This window comes from Lissotriton vulgaris, unplaced genomic scaffold (assembly GCF_964263255.1).
Source record: "Lissotriton vulgaris unplaced genomic scaffold, aLisVul1.2 SCAFFOLD_595, whole genome shotgun sequence".
NCBI lineage: Eukaryota > Metazoa > Chordata > Amphibia > Caudata > Salamandridae > Lissotriton > Lissotriton vulgaris.
Genome location: NW_028241900.1, coordinates 626,101 through 641,388, shown reverse-complemented (window position 1 = coordinate 641,388; position 15,288 = coordinate 626,101). Strand labels below are relative to the sequence as shown.

Below are 15,288 nucleotides of genomic sequence, written 5' to 3'. Positions count from 1 at the left end.
GAATCCCTACTTTTCAAGTGACTGCAAATGAAGTCATTTCCGGCACTTTTTGGCCGGTGCAAGGTAACAAAAACACATGACAACTTTTAATAAAAATCATTGGTCTCTTTGTTAACGCGCACTGTCAAACATGGGGCTTTCACACGTCAGGTAAACATGATAACCAATACACAACAGAAGCAGATGTAGATTGCTTATCAATGCCGGGATAGAACAGTTGTGAATTGAGTAGAAGAAGGGCCCCTGAATTGATACTTATTATATACAGCCTGTAAGATAATGAAAAATGCAGGCTAGGAAAGGAGATGCAAATATCAATGTATTAGAAAAATACATAAAGAGGAGTGATTTGCTTTTATTCATTCAAGGCTAGAAAAAATCAACATACTATTGCAAGCATTCATACACCACCAAATAGAAATAAACAATTCTGACATTAAACGTAAAGGTGACGATGCATTTGTATCATCACCTTGAGAAGGGTCACCGAGGAATTGAGCCCAGGGCTTCTGCACTTAAACACCAGAAACACTCCACTAAACTAAGATGCCTGTTGGTGCCAACAATTCCCAAAGTTAATGCGTGTTCTAGGTGAGCAATGAACAGAATGCAGGGCTCTTTTCAAAGCGAGGTCTGTGAATCAACAGATACATCCACATGCCAATTACTTTAGTGTTTTTAAGAGTATTCACTTTCTTGGAACGAGTCTGCATGAAACCATCTTCAGGGCCTGGACAATTTCATGGCAAAACGGCACCTCTCAACATTGCAGCCAAGACAATATAACAACTGTTTCTGCCCGGTTTCGAACCGGGGACCTTTCGCGTGTGAGGCGAACGTGATAACCACTACACCTCAGAAACAGATGTCTACAGTTGATTCTTCTGTGATGAAACTTCTCAAAACAGGCTATTCCAAGGGCCTCTGGTTTTAGATTTCTTTCATGCAACCTTCCCAGACAGCCCTAGCTGAACGCTTGTATATGCCATGCAAGTTCAGCATTTTTGCAAAATGCTTAAAGAGAAATGTTTCCTATTTGCTCAGGCAGGGCAAGGTTAAAAGCATGAGACTCTAGCAAATATTCATCCACTACTGCAAAGAGAAAATTGATATTGGCTTTGAAATGCATACTGCAATACTACTTTAAAAAAGCACCAATGAAAGGGCTCGTCCGGGATTTGAACCCGGGACCTCTCGCACCCAAAGCGAGAATCATACCCCTAGACCAACGAGCCTTCGAAAGGCCCGCACCTCTGAAAAGCTAATACCAGCTCTAAGCACGCAATGAAGATCATGCTGGGGACTTTTTCATGCTTGGTCTGTGAATATACATGAAATTCAGTGTCAACTTACCCTTTCTCAAATGATATCACTATCATTTATAAGTGTCCCCTTTTATTTTGTCCCAGCATTGGACACGTCTTACAGAAAGTCAGCACTTATTTATCTATTTCTGCATTGGCTAGACCCTAAAGAGAAAGAATAAAAAGCTGTTCATAGCAACATAAGAAACACATGTTGCATTTTCTCTCAAATGCTTATTCCCTTTGTGCAAATCGGAATGCCAAGGTGAATAACTGGGCCACAGATTCTGGCTAATTATCTTTCCCTTGAATGCAAGTAGCAATAAAAACGGCCTAATGCAGGACTAAAGCATTCCATGCAAGCCTCTAACATCATAACATAACTGAGCTGCTGGTAGCAAGCTAAGCAATACCTTCCCAAAATGAGAAGTACATGTGCTAATCCGCTCAATCAGCGCTCGATCAGGCGAGATATAGAAAAGGTGGAAAGGGTCCAAATGGCTGTCCCTTCCTTTTTAGGGTGGGTCCTTCTGACTATCATAGGATTGCTTGTAAGAGTGGCCAGGGTCAGAGAAAAAACTTTCAACCCTTCTTAGTGTTCTATCCAGAAGCAGGCATTTTCTGGGCCTTTAATTTCAGGCTTTTCCCAGCAGTCTCTGTTCTGCCTATGTAAATTAACAAAAGCAGTGCTTATTCATCACTTACTCTAATGTCCTTACTGTCCAGAAAGCTCTGCCTAAGTATGCTTTTTTTCTTTTTCAGTGAAATTCTAAATGTTTTTTCTGCCCAGTCTATGGCAGTAGAATGCTGCTTATGATGCCACATTTTGTTGAATCACCAAGGTACAACTACAGAGGAATATATGAGTCTGAACGACATGGAACTCTTAGCTAACACATCACAATGTGTGATGCTTGCCAACCAAGCACTAGATTCTGGAGCGCTGATGATCAGAACATTCTGCTCCTGAAGGAAAGGAAAGACAGCTTGATGGAAAATAAAGTCTCAGTTTATAGTAACGCTCTCTCTCTCCCAATATCTATCTATCTATCTATCTATCTATCTATCTATCTATCTATCTATCTATCTATCTATCTATCTATCTATCTATCTATCTATCTATCTATCTATCTATCTATCTATCTATCTATCTATCTATCTATCTATCTATCTATCTATCTATCTATCTATCTATCTATCTATCTATCTATCTATCTATCTATCTATCTATCTATCTTTATATATGGATACCTGCGTACACATACATATAGATATGCCATGCATTCCTTTAGATTTGTTCCAACCTCTTACCATTCATTTGAGAATCCCTACTTTTCAAGTGACTGCAAATGAAGTCATTTCCGGCACTTTTTGGCCGGTGCAAGGTAACAAAAACACATGACAACTTTTAATAAAAATCATTGGTCTCTTTGTTAACGCGCACTGTCAAACATGGGGCTTTTACACGTCAGGTAAACATGATAACCAATACACAACAGAAGCAGATGTAGATTGCTTATCAATGCCGGGATAGAACAGTTGTGAATTGAGTAGAAGAAGGGCCCCTGAATTGATACTTATTATATACAGCCTGTAAGATAATGAAAAATGCAGGCTAGGAAAGGAGATGCAAATATCAATGTATTAGAAAAATACATAAAGAGGAGTGATTTGCTTTTATTCATTCAAGGCTAGAAAAAATCAACATACTATTGCAAGCATTCATACACCACCAAATAGAAATAAACAATTCTGACATTAAACGTAAAGGTGACGATGCATTTGTATCATCACCTTGAGAAGGGTCACCGAGGAATTGAGCCCAGGGCTTCTGCACTTAAACACCAGAAACACTCCACTAAACTAAGATGCCTGTTGGTGCCAACAATTCCCAAAGTTAATGCGTGTTCTAGGTGAGCAATGAACAGAATGCAGGGCTCTTTTCAAAGCGAGGTCTGTGAATCAACAGATACATCCACATGCCAATTACTTTAGTGTTTTTAAGAGAATTCACTTTCTTGGAACGAGTCTGCATGAAACCATCTTCAGGGCCTGGACAATTTCATGGCAAAACGGCACCTCTCAACATTGCAGCCAAGACAATATAACAACTGTTTCTGCCCGGTTTCGAACCGGGGACCTTTCGCGTGTGAGGCGAACGTGATAACCACTACACTACAGAAACAGATGTCTACAGTTGATTCTTCTGTGATGAAACTTCTCAAAACAGGCTATTCCAAGGGCCTCTGGTTTTAGATTTCTTTCATGCAACCTTCCCAGACAGCCCTAGCCGAACGCTTGTATATGCCATGCAAGTTCAGCATTTTTGCAAAATGCTTAAAGAGAAATGTTTCCTATTTGCTCAGGCAGGGCAAGGTTAAAAGCATGAGACTCTAGCAAATATTCATCCACTACTGCAAAGAGAAAATTGATATTGGCTTTGAAATGCATACTGCAATACTACTTTAAAAAAGCACCAATGAAAGGGCTCGTCCGGGATTTGAACCCGGGACCTCTCGCACCCAAAGCGAGAATCATACCCCTAGACCAACGAGCCTTCGAAAGGCCCGCACCTCTGAAAAGCTAATACCAGCTCTAAGCACGCAATGAAAATCATGCTGGGGACTTTTTCATGCTTGGTCTGTGAATATACATGAAATTCAGTGTCAACTTACCCTTTCTCAAATGATATCACTATCATTTATAAGTGTCCCCTTTTATTTTGTCCCAGCATTGGACACGTCTTACAGAAAGTCAGCACTTATTTATCTATTTCTGCATTGGCTAGACCCTAAAGAGAAAGAATAAAAAGCTGTTCATAGCAACATAAGAAACACATGTTGCATTTTCTCTCAAATGCTTATTCCCTTTATGCAAATCGGAATGCCAAGGTGAATAACTGGGCCACAGATTCTGGCTAATTATCTTTCCCTTGAATGCAAGTAGCAATAAAAACGGCCTAATGCAGGACTAAAGCATTCCATGCAAGCCTCTAACATCATAACATAACTGAGCTGCTGGTAGCAAGCTAAGCAATACCTTCCCAAAATGAGAAGTACATGTGCTAATCCGCTCAATCAGCGCTCGATCAGGCTCGATCAGGCGAGATATAGAAAAGGTGGAAAGGGTCCAAATGGCTGTCCCTTCCTTTTTAGGGTGGGTCCTTCTGACTATCATAGGATTGCTTGTAAGAGTGGCCAGGGTCAGAGAAAAAACTTTCAACCCTTCTTAGTGTTCTATCCAGAAGCAGGCATTTTCTGTGCCTTTAATTTCAGGCTTTTCCCAGCAGTCTCTGTTCTGCCTATGTAAATTAACAAAAGCAGTGCTTATTCATCACTTACTCTAATGTCCTTACTGTCCAGAAAGCTCTGCCTAAGTATGCTTTTTTTCTTTTTCAGTGAAATTCTAAATGTTTTTTCTGCCCAGTCTATGGCAGTAGAATGCTGCTTATGATGCCACATTTTGTTGAATCACCAAGGTACAACTACAGAGGAATATATGAGTCTGAACGACATGGAACTCTTAGCTAACACATCACAATGTGTGATGCTTGCCAACCAAGCACTAGATTCTGGAGCGCTGATGATCAGAACATTCTGCTCCTGAAGGAAAGGAAAGACAGCTTGATGGAAAATAAAGTCTCAGTTTATAGTAACGCTCTCTCTCTCCCAATATCTATCTATCTATCTATCTATCTATCTATCTATCTATCTATCTATCTATCTATCTATCTATCTATCTATCTATCTATCTATCTATCTATCTATCTATCTATCTATCTATCTATCTATCTATCTATCTATCTATCTATCTATCTATCTATCTATCTATCTATCTATCTATCTATCTATCTATCTTTATATATGGATACCTGCGTACACATACATATAGATATGCCATGCATTCCTTTAGATTTGTTCCAACCTCTTACCATTTATTTGAGAATCCCTACTTTTCAAGTGACTGCAAATGAAGTCATTTCCGGCACTTTTTGGCCGGTGCAAGGTAACAAAAACACATGACAACTTTTAATAAAAATCATTGGTCTCTTTGTTAACGCGCACTGTCAAACATGGGGCTTTCACACGTCAGGTAAACATGATAACCAATACACAACAGAAGCAGATGTAGATTGCTTATCAATGCCGGGATAGAACAGTTGTGAATTGAGTAGAAGAAGGGCCCCTGAATTGATACTTATTATATACAGCCTGTAAGATAATGAAAAATGCAGGCTAGGAAAGGAGATGCAAATATCAATGTATTAGAAAAATACATAAAGAGGAGTGATTTGCTTTTATTCATTCAAGGCTAGAAAAAATCAACATACTATTGCAAGCATTCATACACCACCAAATAGAAATAAACAATTCTGACATTAAACGTAAAGGTGACGATGCATTTGTATCATCACCTTGAGAAGGGTCACCGAGGAATTGAGCCCAGGGCTTCTGCACTTAAACACCAGAAACACTCCACTAAACTAAGATGCCTGTTGGTGCCAACAATTCCCAAAGTTAATGCGTGTTCTAGGTGAGCAATGAACAGAATGCAGGGCTCTTTTCAAAGCGAGGTCTGTGAATCAACAGATACATCCACATGCCAATTACTTTAGTGTTTTTAAGAGAATTCACTTTCTTGGAACGAGTCTGCATGAAACCATCTTCAGGGCCTGGACAATTTCATGGCAAAACGGCACCTCTCAACATTGCAGCCAAGACAATATAACAACTGTTTCTGCCCGGTTTCGAACCAGGGACCTTTCGCGTGTGAGGCGAACGTGATAACCACTACACTACAGAAACAGATGTCTACAGTTGATTCTTCTGTGATGAAACTTCTCAAAACAGGCTATTCCAAGGGCCTCTGGTTTTAGATTTCTTTCATGCAACCTTCCCAGACAGCCCTAGCCGAACGCTTGTATATGCCATGCAAGTTCAGCATTTTTGCAAAATGCTTAAAGAGAAATGTTTCCTATTTGCTCAGGCAGGGCAAGGTTAAAAGCATGAGACTCTAGCAAATATTCATCCACTACTGCAAAGAGAAAATTGATATTGGCTTTGAAATGCATACTGCAATACTACTTTAAAAAAGCACCAATGAAAGGGCTCGTCCGGGATTTGAACCCGGGACCTCTCGCACCCAAAGCGAGAATCATACCCCTAGACCAACGAGCCTTCGAAAGGCCCGCACCTCTGAAAAGCTAATACCAGCTCTAAGCACGCAATGAAGATCATGCTGGGGACTTTTTCATGCTTGGTCTGTGAATATACATGAAATTCAGTGTCAACTTACCCTTTCTCAAATGATATCACTATCATTTATAAGTGTCCCCTTTTATTTTGTCCCAGCATTGGACACGTCTTACAGAAAGTCAGCACTTATTTATCTATTTCTGCATTGGCTAGACCCTAAAGAGAAAGAATAAAAAGCTGTTCATAGCAACATAAGAAACACATGTTGCATTTTCTCTCAAATGCTTATTCCCTTTATGCAAATCGGAATGCCAAGGTGAATAACTGGGCCACAGATTCTGGCTAATTATCTTTCCCTTGAATGCAAGTAGCAATAAAAACGGCCTAATGCAGGACTAAAGCATTCCATGCAAGCCTCTAACATCATAACATAACTGAGCTGCTGGTAGCAAGCTAAGCAATACCTTCCCAAAATGAGAAGTACATGTGCTAATCCGCTCAATCAGCGCTCGATCAGGCTCGATCAGGCGAGATATAGAAAAGGTGGAAAGGGTCCAAATGGCTGTCCCTTCCTTTTTAGGGTGGGTCCTTCTGACTATCATAGGATTGCTTGTAAGAGTGGCCAGGGTCAGAGAAAAAACTTTCAACCCTTCTTAGTGTTCTATCCAGAAGCAGGCATTTTCTGTGCCTTTAATTTCAGGCTTTTCCCAGCAGTCTCTGTTCTGCCTATGTAAATTAACAAAAGCAGTGCTTATTCATCACTTACTCTAATGTCCTTACTGTCCAGAAAGCTCTGCCTAAGTATGCTTTTTTTCTTTTTCAGTGAAATTCTAAATGTTTTTTCTGCCCAGTCTATGGCAGTAGAATGCTGCTTATGATGCCACATTTTGTTGAATCACCAAGGTACAACTACAGAGGAATATATGAGTCTGAACGACATGGAACTCTTAGCTAACACATCACAATGTGTGATGCTTGCCAACCAAGCACTAGATTCTGGAGCGCTGATGATCAGAACATTCTGCTCCTGAAGGAAAGGAAAGACAGCTTGATGGAAAATAAAGTCTCAGTTTATAGTAACGCTCTCTCTCTCCCAATATCTATCTATCTATCTATCTATCTATCTATCTATCTATCTATCTATCTATCTATCTATCTATCTATCTATCTATCTATCTATCTATCTATCTATCTATCTATCTATCTATCTATCTATCTATCTTTATATATGGATACCTGCGTACACATACATATAGATATGCCATGCATTCCTTTAGATTTGTTCCAACCTCTTACCATTTATTTGAGAATCCCTACTTTTCAAGTGACTGCAAATGAAGTCATTTCCGGCACTTTTTGGCCGGTGCAAGGTAACAAAAACACATGACAACTTTTAATAAAAATCATTGGTCTCTTTGTTAACGCGCACTGTCAAACATGGGGCTTTCACACGTCAGGTAAACATGATAACCAATACACAACAGAAGCAGATGTAGATTGCTTATCAATGCCGGGATAGAACAGTTGTGAATTGAGTAGAAGAAGGGCCCCTGAATTGATACTTATTATATACAGCCTGTAAGATAATGAAAAATGCAGGCTAGGAAAGGAGATGCAAATATCAATGTATTAGAAAAATACATAAAGAGGAGTGATTTGCTTTTATTCATTCAAGGCTAGAAAAAATCAACATACTATTGCAAGCATTCATACACCACCAAATAGAAATAAACAATTCTGACATTAAACGTAAAGGTGACGATGCATTTGTATCATCACCTTGAGAAGGGTCACCGAGGAATTGAGCCCAGGGCTTCTGCACTTAAACACCAGAAACACTCCACTAAACTAAGATGCCTGTTGGTGCCAACAATTCCCAAAGTTAATGCGTGTTCTAGGTGAGCAATGAACAGAATGCAGGGCTCTTTTCAAAGCGAGGTCTGTGAATCAACAGATACATCCACATGCCAATTACTTTAGTGTTTTTAAGAGAATTCACTTTCTTGGAACGAGTCTGCATGAAACCATCTTCAGGGCCTGGACAATTTCATGGCAAAACGGCACCTCTCAACATTGCAGCCAAGACAATATAACAACTGTTTCTGCCCGGTTTCGAACCGGGGACCTTTCGCGTGTGAGGCGAACGTGATAACCACTACACTACAGAAACAGATGTCTACAGTTGATTCTTCTGTGATGAAACTTCTCAAAACAGGCTATTCCAAGGGCCTCTGGTTTTAGATTTCTTTCATGCAACCTTCCCAGACAGCCCTAGCCGAACGCTTGTATATGCCATGCAAGTTCAGCATTTTTGCAAAATGCTTAAAGAGAAATGTTTCCTATTTGCTCAGGCAGGGCAAGGTTAAAAGCATGAGACTCTAGCAAATATTCATCCACTACTGCAAAGAGAAAATTGATATTGGCTTTGAAATGCATACTGCAATACTACTTTAAAAAAGCACCAATGAAAGGGCTCGTCCGGGATTTGAACCCGGGACCTCTCGCACCCAAAGCGAGAATCATACCCCTAGACCAACGAGCCTTCGAAAGGCCCGCACCTCTGAAAAGCTAATACCAGCTCTAAGCACGCAATGAAGATCATGCTGGGGACTTTTTCATGCTTGGTCTGTGAATATACATGAAATTCAGTGTCAACTTACCCTTTCTCAAATGATATCACTATCATTTATAAGTGTCCCCTTTTATTTTGTCCCAGCATTGGACACGTCTTACAGAAAGTCAGCACTTATTTATCTATTTCTGCATTGGCTAGACCCTAAAGAGAAAGAATAAAAAGCTGTTCATAGCAACATAAGAAACACATGTTGCATTTTCTCTCAAATGCTTATTCCCTTTGTGCAAATCGGAATGCCAAGGTGAATAACTGGGCCACAGATTCTGGCTAATTATCTTTCCCTTGAATGCAAGTAGCAATAAAAACGGCCTAATGCAGGACTAAAGCATTCCATGCAAGCCTCTAACATCATAACATAACTGAGCTGCTGGTAGCAAGCTAAGCAATACCTTCCCAAAATGAGAAGTACATGTGCTAATCCGCTCAATCAGCGCTCGATCAGGCGAGATATAGAAAAGGTGGAAAGGGTCCAAATGGCTGTCCCTTCCTTTTTAGGGTGGGTCCTTCTGACTATCATAGGATTGCTTGTAAGAGTGGCCAGGGTCAGAGAAAAAACTTTTAACCCTTCTTAGTGTTCTATCCAGAAGCAGGCATTTTCTGGGCCTTTAATTTCAGGCTTTTCCCAGCAGTCTCTGTTCTGCCTATGTAAATTAACAAAAGCAGTGCTTATTCATCACTTACTCTAATGTCCTTACTGTCCAGAAAGCTCTGCCTAAGTATGCTTTTTTTCTTTTTCAGTGAAATTCTAAATGTTTTTTCTGCCCAGTCTATGGCAGTAGAATGCTGCTTATGATGCCACATTTTGTTGAATCACCAAGGTACAACTACAGAGGAATATATGAGTCTGAACGACATGGAACTCTTAGCTAACACATCACAATGTGTGATGCTTGCCAACCAAGCACTAGATTCTGGAGCGCTGATGATCAGAACATTCTGCTCCTGAAGGAAAGGAAAGACAGCTTGATGGAAAATAAAGTCTCAGTTTATAGTAACGCTCTCTCTCTCCCAATATCTATCTATCTATCTATCTATCTATCTATCTATCTATCTATCTATCTATCTATCTATCTATCTATCTATCTATCTATCTATCTATCTATCTATCTATCTATCTATCTATCTATCTATCTATCTATCTTTATATATGGATACCTGCGTACACATACATATAGATATGCCATGCATTCCTTTAGATTTGTTCCAACCTCTTACCATTTATTTGAGAATCCCTACTTTTCAAGTGACTGCAAATGAAGTCATTTCCGGCACTTTTTGGCCGGTGCAAGGTAACAAAAACACATGACAACTTTTAATAAAAATCATTGGTCTCTTTGTTAACGCGCACTGTCAAACATGGGGCTTTCACACGTCAGGTAAACATGATAACCAATACACAACAGAAGCAGATGTAGATTGCTTATCAATGCCGGGATAGAACAGTTGTGAATTGAGTAGAAGAAGGGCCCCTGAATTGATACTTATTATATACAGCCTGTAAGATAATGAAAAATGCAGGCTAGGAAAGGAGATGCAAATATCAATGTATTAGAAAAATACATAAAGAGGAGTGATTTGCTTTTATTCATTCAAGGCTAGAAAAAATCAACATACTATTGCAAGCATTCATACACCACCAAATAGAAATAAACAATTCTGACATTAAACGTAAAGGTGACGATGCATTTGTATCATCACCTTGAGAAGGGTCACCGAGGAATTGAGCCCAGGGCTTCTGCACTTAAACACCAGAAACACTCCACTAAACTAAGATGCCTGTTGGTGCCAACAATTCCCAAAGTTAATGCGTGTTCTAGGTGAGCAATGAACAGAATGCAGGGCTCTTTTCAAAGCGAGGTCTGTGAATCAACAGATACATCCACATGCCAATTACTTTAGTGTTTTTAAGAGAATTCACTTTCTTGGAACGAGTCTGCATGAAACCATCTTCAGGGCCTGGACAATTTCATGGCAAAACGGCACCTCTCAACATTGCAGCCAAGACAATATAACAACTGTTTCTGCCCGGTTTCGAACCGGGGACCTTTCGCGTGTGAGGCGAACGTGATAACCACTACACTACAGAAACAGATGTCTACAGTTGATTCTTCTGTGATGAAACTTCTCAAAACAGGCTATTCCAAGGGCCTCTGGTTTTAGATTTCTTTCATGCAACCTTCCCAGACAGCCCTAGCCGAACGCTTGTATATGCCATGCAAGTTCAGCATTTTTGCAAAATGCTTAAAGAGAAATGTTTCCTATTTGCTCAGGCAGGGCAAGGTTAAAAGCATGAGACTCTAGCAAATATTCATCCACTACTGCAAAGAGAAAATTGATATTGGCTTTGAAATGCATACTGCAATACTACTTTAAAAAAGCACCAATGAAAGGGCTCGTCCGGGATTTGAACCCGGGACCTCTCGCACCCAAAGCGAGAATCATACCCCTAGACCAACGAGCCTTCGAAAGGCCCGCACCTCTGAAAAGCTAATACCAGCTCTAAGCACGCAATGAAAATCATGCTGGGGACTTTTTCATGCTTGGTCTGTGAATATACATGAAATTCAGTGTCAACTTACCCTTTCTCAAATGATATCACTATCATTTATAAGTGTCCCCTTTTATTTTGTCCCAGCATTGGACACGTCTTACAGAAAGTCAGCACTTATTTATCTATTTCTGCATTGGCTAGACCCTAAAGAGAAAGAATAAAAAGCTGTTCATAGCAACATAAGAAACACATGTTGCATTTTCTCTAAAATGCTTATTCCCTTTATGCAAATCGGAATGCCAAGGTGAATAACTGGGCCACAGATTCTGGCTAATTATCTTTCCCTTGAATGCAAGTAGCAATAAAAACGGCCTAATGCAGGACTAAAGCATTCCATGCAAGCCTCTAACATCATAACATAACTGAGCTGCTGGTAGCAAGCTAAGCAATACCTTCCCAAAATGAGAAGTACATGTGCTAATCCGCTCAATCAGCGCTCGATCAGGCTCGATCAGGCGAGATATAGAAAAGGTGGAAAGGGTCCAAATGGCTGTCCCTTCCTTTTTAGGGTGGGTCCTTCTGACTATCATAGGATTGCTTGTAAGAGTGGCCAGGGTCAGAGAAAAAACTTTCAACCCTTCTTAGTGTTCTATCCAGAAGCAGGCATTTTCTGTGCCTTTAATTTCAGGCTTTTCCCAGCAGTCTCTGTTCTGCCTATGTAAATTAACAAAAGCAGTGCTTATTCATCACTTACTCTAATGTCCTTACTGTCCAGAAAGCTCTGCCTAAGTATGCTTTTTTTCTTTTTCAGTGAAATTCTAAATGTTTTTTCTGCCCAGTCTATGGCAGTAGAATGCTGCTTATGATGCCACATTTTGTTGAATCACCAAGGTACAACTACAGAGGAATATATGAGTCTGAACGACATGGAACTCTTAGCTAACACATCACAATGTGTGATGCTTGCCAACCAAGCACTAGATTCTGGAGCGCTGATGATCAGAACATTCTGCTCCTGAAGGAAAGGAAAGACAGCTTGATGGAAAATAAAGTCTCAGTTTATAGTAACGCTCTCTCTCTCCCAATATCTATCTATCTATCTATCTATCTATCTATCTATCTATCTATCTATCTATCTATCTATCTATCTATCTATCTATCTATCTATCTATCTATCTATCTATCTATCTATCTATCTATCTATCTATCTATCTATCTATCTATCTATCTATCTATCTATCTTTATATATGGATACCTGCGTACACATACATATAGATATGCCATGCATTCCTTTAGATTTGTTCCAACCTCTTACCATTTATTTGAGAATCCCTACTTTTCAAGTGACTGCAAATGAAGTCATTTCCGGCACTTTTTGGCCGGTGCAAGGTAACAAAAACACATGACAACTTTTAATAAAAATCATTGGTCTCTTTGTTAACGCGCACTGTCAAACATGGGGCTTTCACACGTCAGGTAAACATGATAACCAATACACAACAGAAGCAGATGTAGATTGCTTATCAATGCCGGGATAGAACAGTTGTGAATTGAGTAGAAGAAGGGCCCCTGAATTGATACTTATTATATACAGCCTGTAAGATAATGAAAAATGCAGGCTAGGAAAGGAGATGCAAATATCAATGTATTAGAAAAATACATAAAGAGGAGTGATTTGCTTTTATTCATTCAAGGCTAGAAAAAATCAACATACTATTGCAAGCATTCATACACCACCAAATAGAAATAAACAATTCTGACATTAAACGTAAAGGTGACGATGCATTTGTATCATCACCTTGAGAAGGGTCACCGAGGAATTGAGCCCAGGGCTTCTGCACTTAAACACCAGAAACACTCCACTAAACTAAGATGCCTGTTGGTGCCAACAATTCCCAAAGTTAATGCGTGTTCTAGGTGAGCAATGAACAGAATGCAGGGCTCTTTTCAAAGCGAGGTCTGTGAATCAACAGATACATCCACATGCCAATTACTTTAGTGTTTTTAAGAGTATTCACTTTCTTGGAACGAGTCTGCATGAAACCATCTTCAGGGCCTGGACAATTTCCGAGTCTGCATGAAACCATCTTCAGGGCCTGGACAATTTCATGGCAAAACGGCACCTCTCAACATTGCAGCCAAGACAATATAACAACTGTTTCTGCCCGGTTTCGAACCGGGGACCTTTCGCGTGTGAGGCGAACGTGATAACCACTACACCTCAGAAACAGATGTCTACAGTTGATTCTTCTGTGATGAAACTTCTCAAAACAGGCTATTCCAAGGGCCTCTGGTTTTAGATTTCTTTCATGCAACCTTCCCAGACAGCCCTAGCTGAACGCTTGTATATGCCATGCAAGTTCAGCATTTTTGCAAAATGCTTAAAGAGAAATGTTTCCTATTTGCTCAGGCAGGGCAAGGTTAAAAGCATGAGACTCTAGCAAATATTCATCCACTACTGCAAAGAGAAAATTGATATTGGCTTTGAAATGCATACTGCAATACTACTTTAAAAAAGCACCAATGAAAGGGCTCGTCCGGGATTTGAACCCGGGACCTCTCGCACCCAAAGCGAGAATCATACCCCTAGACCAACGAGCCTTCGAAAGGCCCGCACCTCTGAAAAGCTAATACCAGCTCTAAGCACGCAATGAAGATCATGCTGGGGACTTTTTCATGCTTGGTCTGTGAATATACATGAAATTCAGTGTCAACTTACCCTTTCTCAAATGATATCACTATCATTTATAAGTGTCCCCTTTTATTTTGTCCCAGCATTGGACACGTCTTACAGAAAGTCAGCACTTATTTATCTATTTCTGCATTGGCTAGACCCTAAAGAGAAAGAATAAAAAGCTGTTCATAGCAACATAAGAAACACATGTTGCATTTTCTCTCAAATGCTTATTCCCTTTGTGCAAATCGGAATGCCAAGGTGAATAACTGGGCCACAGATTCTGGCTAATTATCTTTCCCTTGAATGCAAGTAGCAATAAAAACGGCCTAATGCAGGACTAAAGCATTCCATGCAAGCCTCTAACATCATAACATAACTGAGCTGCTGGTAGCAAGCTAAGCAATACCTTCCCAAAATGAGAAGTACATGTGCTAATCCGCTCAATCAGCGCTCGATCAGGCGAGATATAGAAAAGGTGGAAAGGGTCCAAATGGCTGTCCCTTCCTTTTTAGGGTGGGTCCTTCTGACTATCATAGGATTGCTTGTAAGAGTGGCCAGGGTCAGAGAAAAAACTTTCAACCCTTCTTAGTGTTCTATCCAGAAGCAGGCATTTTCTGTGCCTTTAATTTCAGGCTTTTCCCAGCAGTCTCTGTTCTGCCTATGTAAATTAACAAAAGCAGTGCTTATTCATCACTTACTCTAATGTCCTTACTGTCCAGAAAGCTCTGCCTAAGTATGCTTTTTTTCTTTTTCAGTGAAATTCTAAATGTTTTTTCTGCCCAGTCTATGGCAGTAGAATGCTGCTTATGATGCCACATTTTGTTGAATCACCAAGGTACAACTACAGAGGAATATATGAGTCTGAACGACATGGAACTCTTAGCTAACACATCACAATGTGTGATGCTTGCCAACCAAGCACTAGATTCTGGAGCGCTGATGATCAGAACATTCTGCTCCTGAAGGAAAGGAAAGACAGCTTGAT

The 15,288-nt window shown here is 40.0% G+C and overlaps 12 non-coding genes across 12 annotated transcripts; all 12 read right to left on the bottom strand.

Moving 5' to 3' along the window:
• Positions 1-790: 790 nt before the first annotated feature.
• On the bottom strand, positions 791-863 carry TRNAV-CAC (transfer RNA valine (anticodon CAC)). Its single transcript has one exon. It is a non-coding gene; the product is annotated as a tRNA-Val (tRNA).
• Positions 864-1,163: 300 nt separating this feature from the next.
• On the bottom strand, positions 1,164-1,235 carry TRNAP-UGG (transfer RNA proline (anticodon UGG)). The gene has a single exon. It is a non-coding gene; the product is annotated as a tRNA-Pro (tRNA).
• A 2,181-nt stretch (positions 1,236-3,416) lies between these two features.
• On the bottom strand, positions 3,417-3,489 carry TRNAV-CAC (transfer RNA valine (anticodon CAC)). The gene has a single exon. It is a non-coding gene; the product is annotated as a tRNA-Val (tRNA).
• Positions 3,490-3,789: 300 nt separating this feature from the next.
• Positions 3,790-3,861, bottom strand: TRNAP-UGG (transfer RNA proline (anticodon UGG)). Its single transcript has one exon. It is a non-coding gene; the product is annotated as a tRNA-Pro (tRNA).
• A 2,175-nt stretch (positions 3,862-6,036) lies between these two features.
• Positions 6,037-6,109, bottom strand: TRNAV-CAC (transfer RNA valine (anticodon CAC)). The gene has a single exon. It is a non-coding gene; the product is annotated as a tRNA-Val (tRNA).
• A 300-nt stretch (positions 6,110-6,409) lies between these two features.
• Positions 6,410-6,481, bottom strand: TRNAP-UGG (transfer RNA proline (anticodon UGG)). Its single transcript has one exon. It is a non-coding gene; the product is annotated as a tRNA-Pro (tRNA).
• Positions 6,482-8,596: 2,115 nt separating this feature from the next.
• Positions 8,597-8,669, bottom strand: TRNAV-CAC (transfer RNA valine (anticodon CAC)). Its single transcript has one exon. It is a non-coding gene; the product is annotated as a tRNA-Val (tRNA).
• Positions 8,670-8,969: 300 nt separating this feature from the next.
• Positions 8,970-9,041, bottom strand: TRNAP-UGG (transfer RNA proline (anticodon UGG)). Its single transcript has one exon. It is a non-coding gene; the product is annotated as a tRNA-Pro (tRNA).
• Positions 9,042-11,150: 2,109 nt separating this feature from the next.
• TRNAV-CAC (transfer RNA valine (anticodon CAC)) lies at positions 11,151-11,223 on the bottom strand. The gene has a single exon. It is a non-coding gene; the product is annotated as a tRNA-Val (tRNA).
• Positions 11,224-11,523: 300 nt separating this feature from the next.
• On the bottom strand, positions 11,524-11,595 carry TRNAP-UGG (transfer RNA proline (anticodon UGG)). Its single transcript has one exon. It is a non-coding gene; the product is annotated as a tRNA-Pro (tRNA).
• A 2,187-nt stretch (positions 11,596-13,782) lies between these two features.
• TRNAV-CAC (transfer RNA valine (anticodon CAC)) lies at positions 13,783-13,855 on the bottom strand. Its single transcript has one exon. It is a non-coding gene; the product is annotated as a tRNA-Val (tRNA).
• Positions 13,856-14,155: 300 nt separating this feature from the next.
• On the bottom strand, positions 14,156-14,227 carry TRNAP-UGG (transfer RNA proline (anticodon UGG)). Its single transcript has one exon. It is a non-coding gene; the product is annotated as a tRNA-Pro (tRNA).
• Between the last annotated feature and the right edge of the window lie 1,061 nt (positions 14,228-15,288).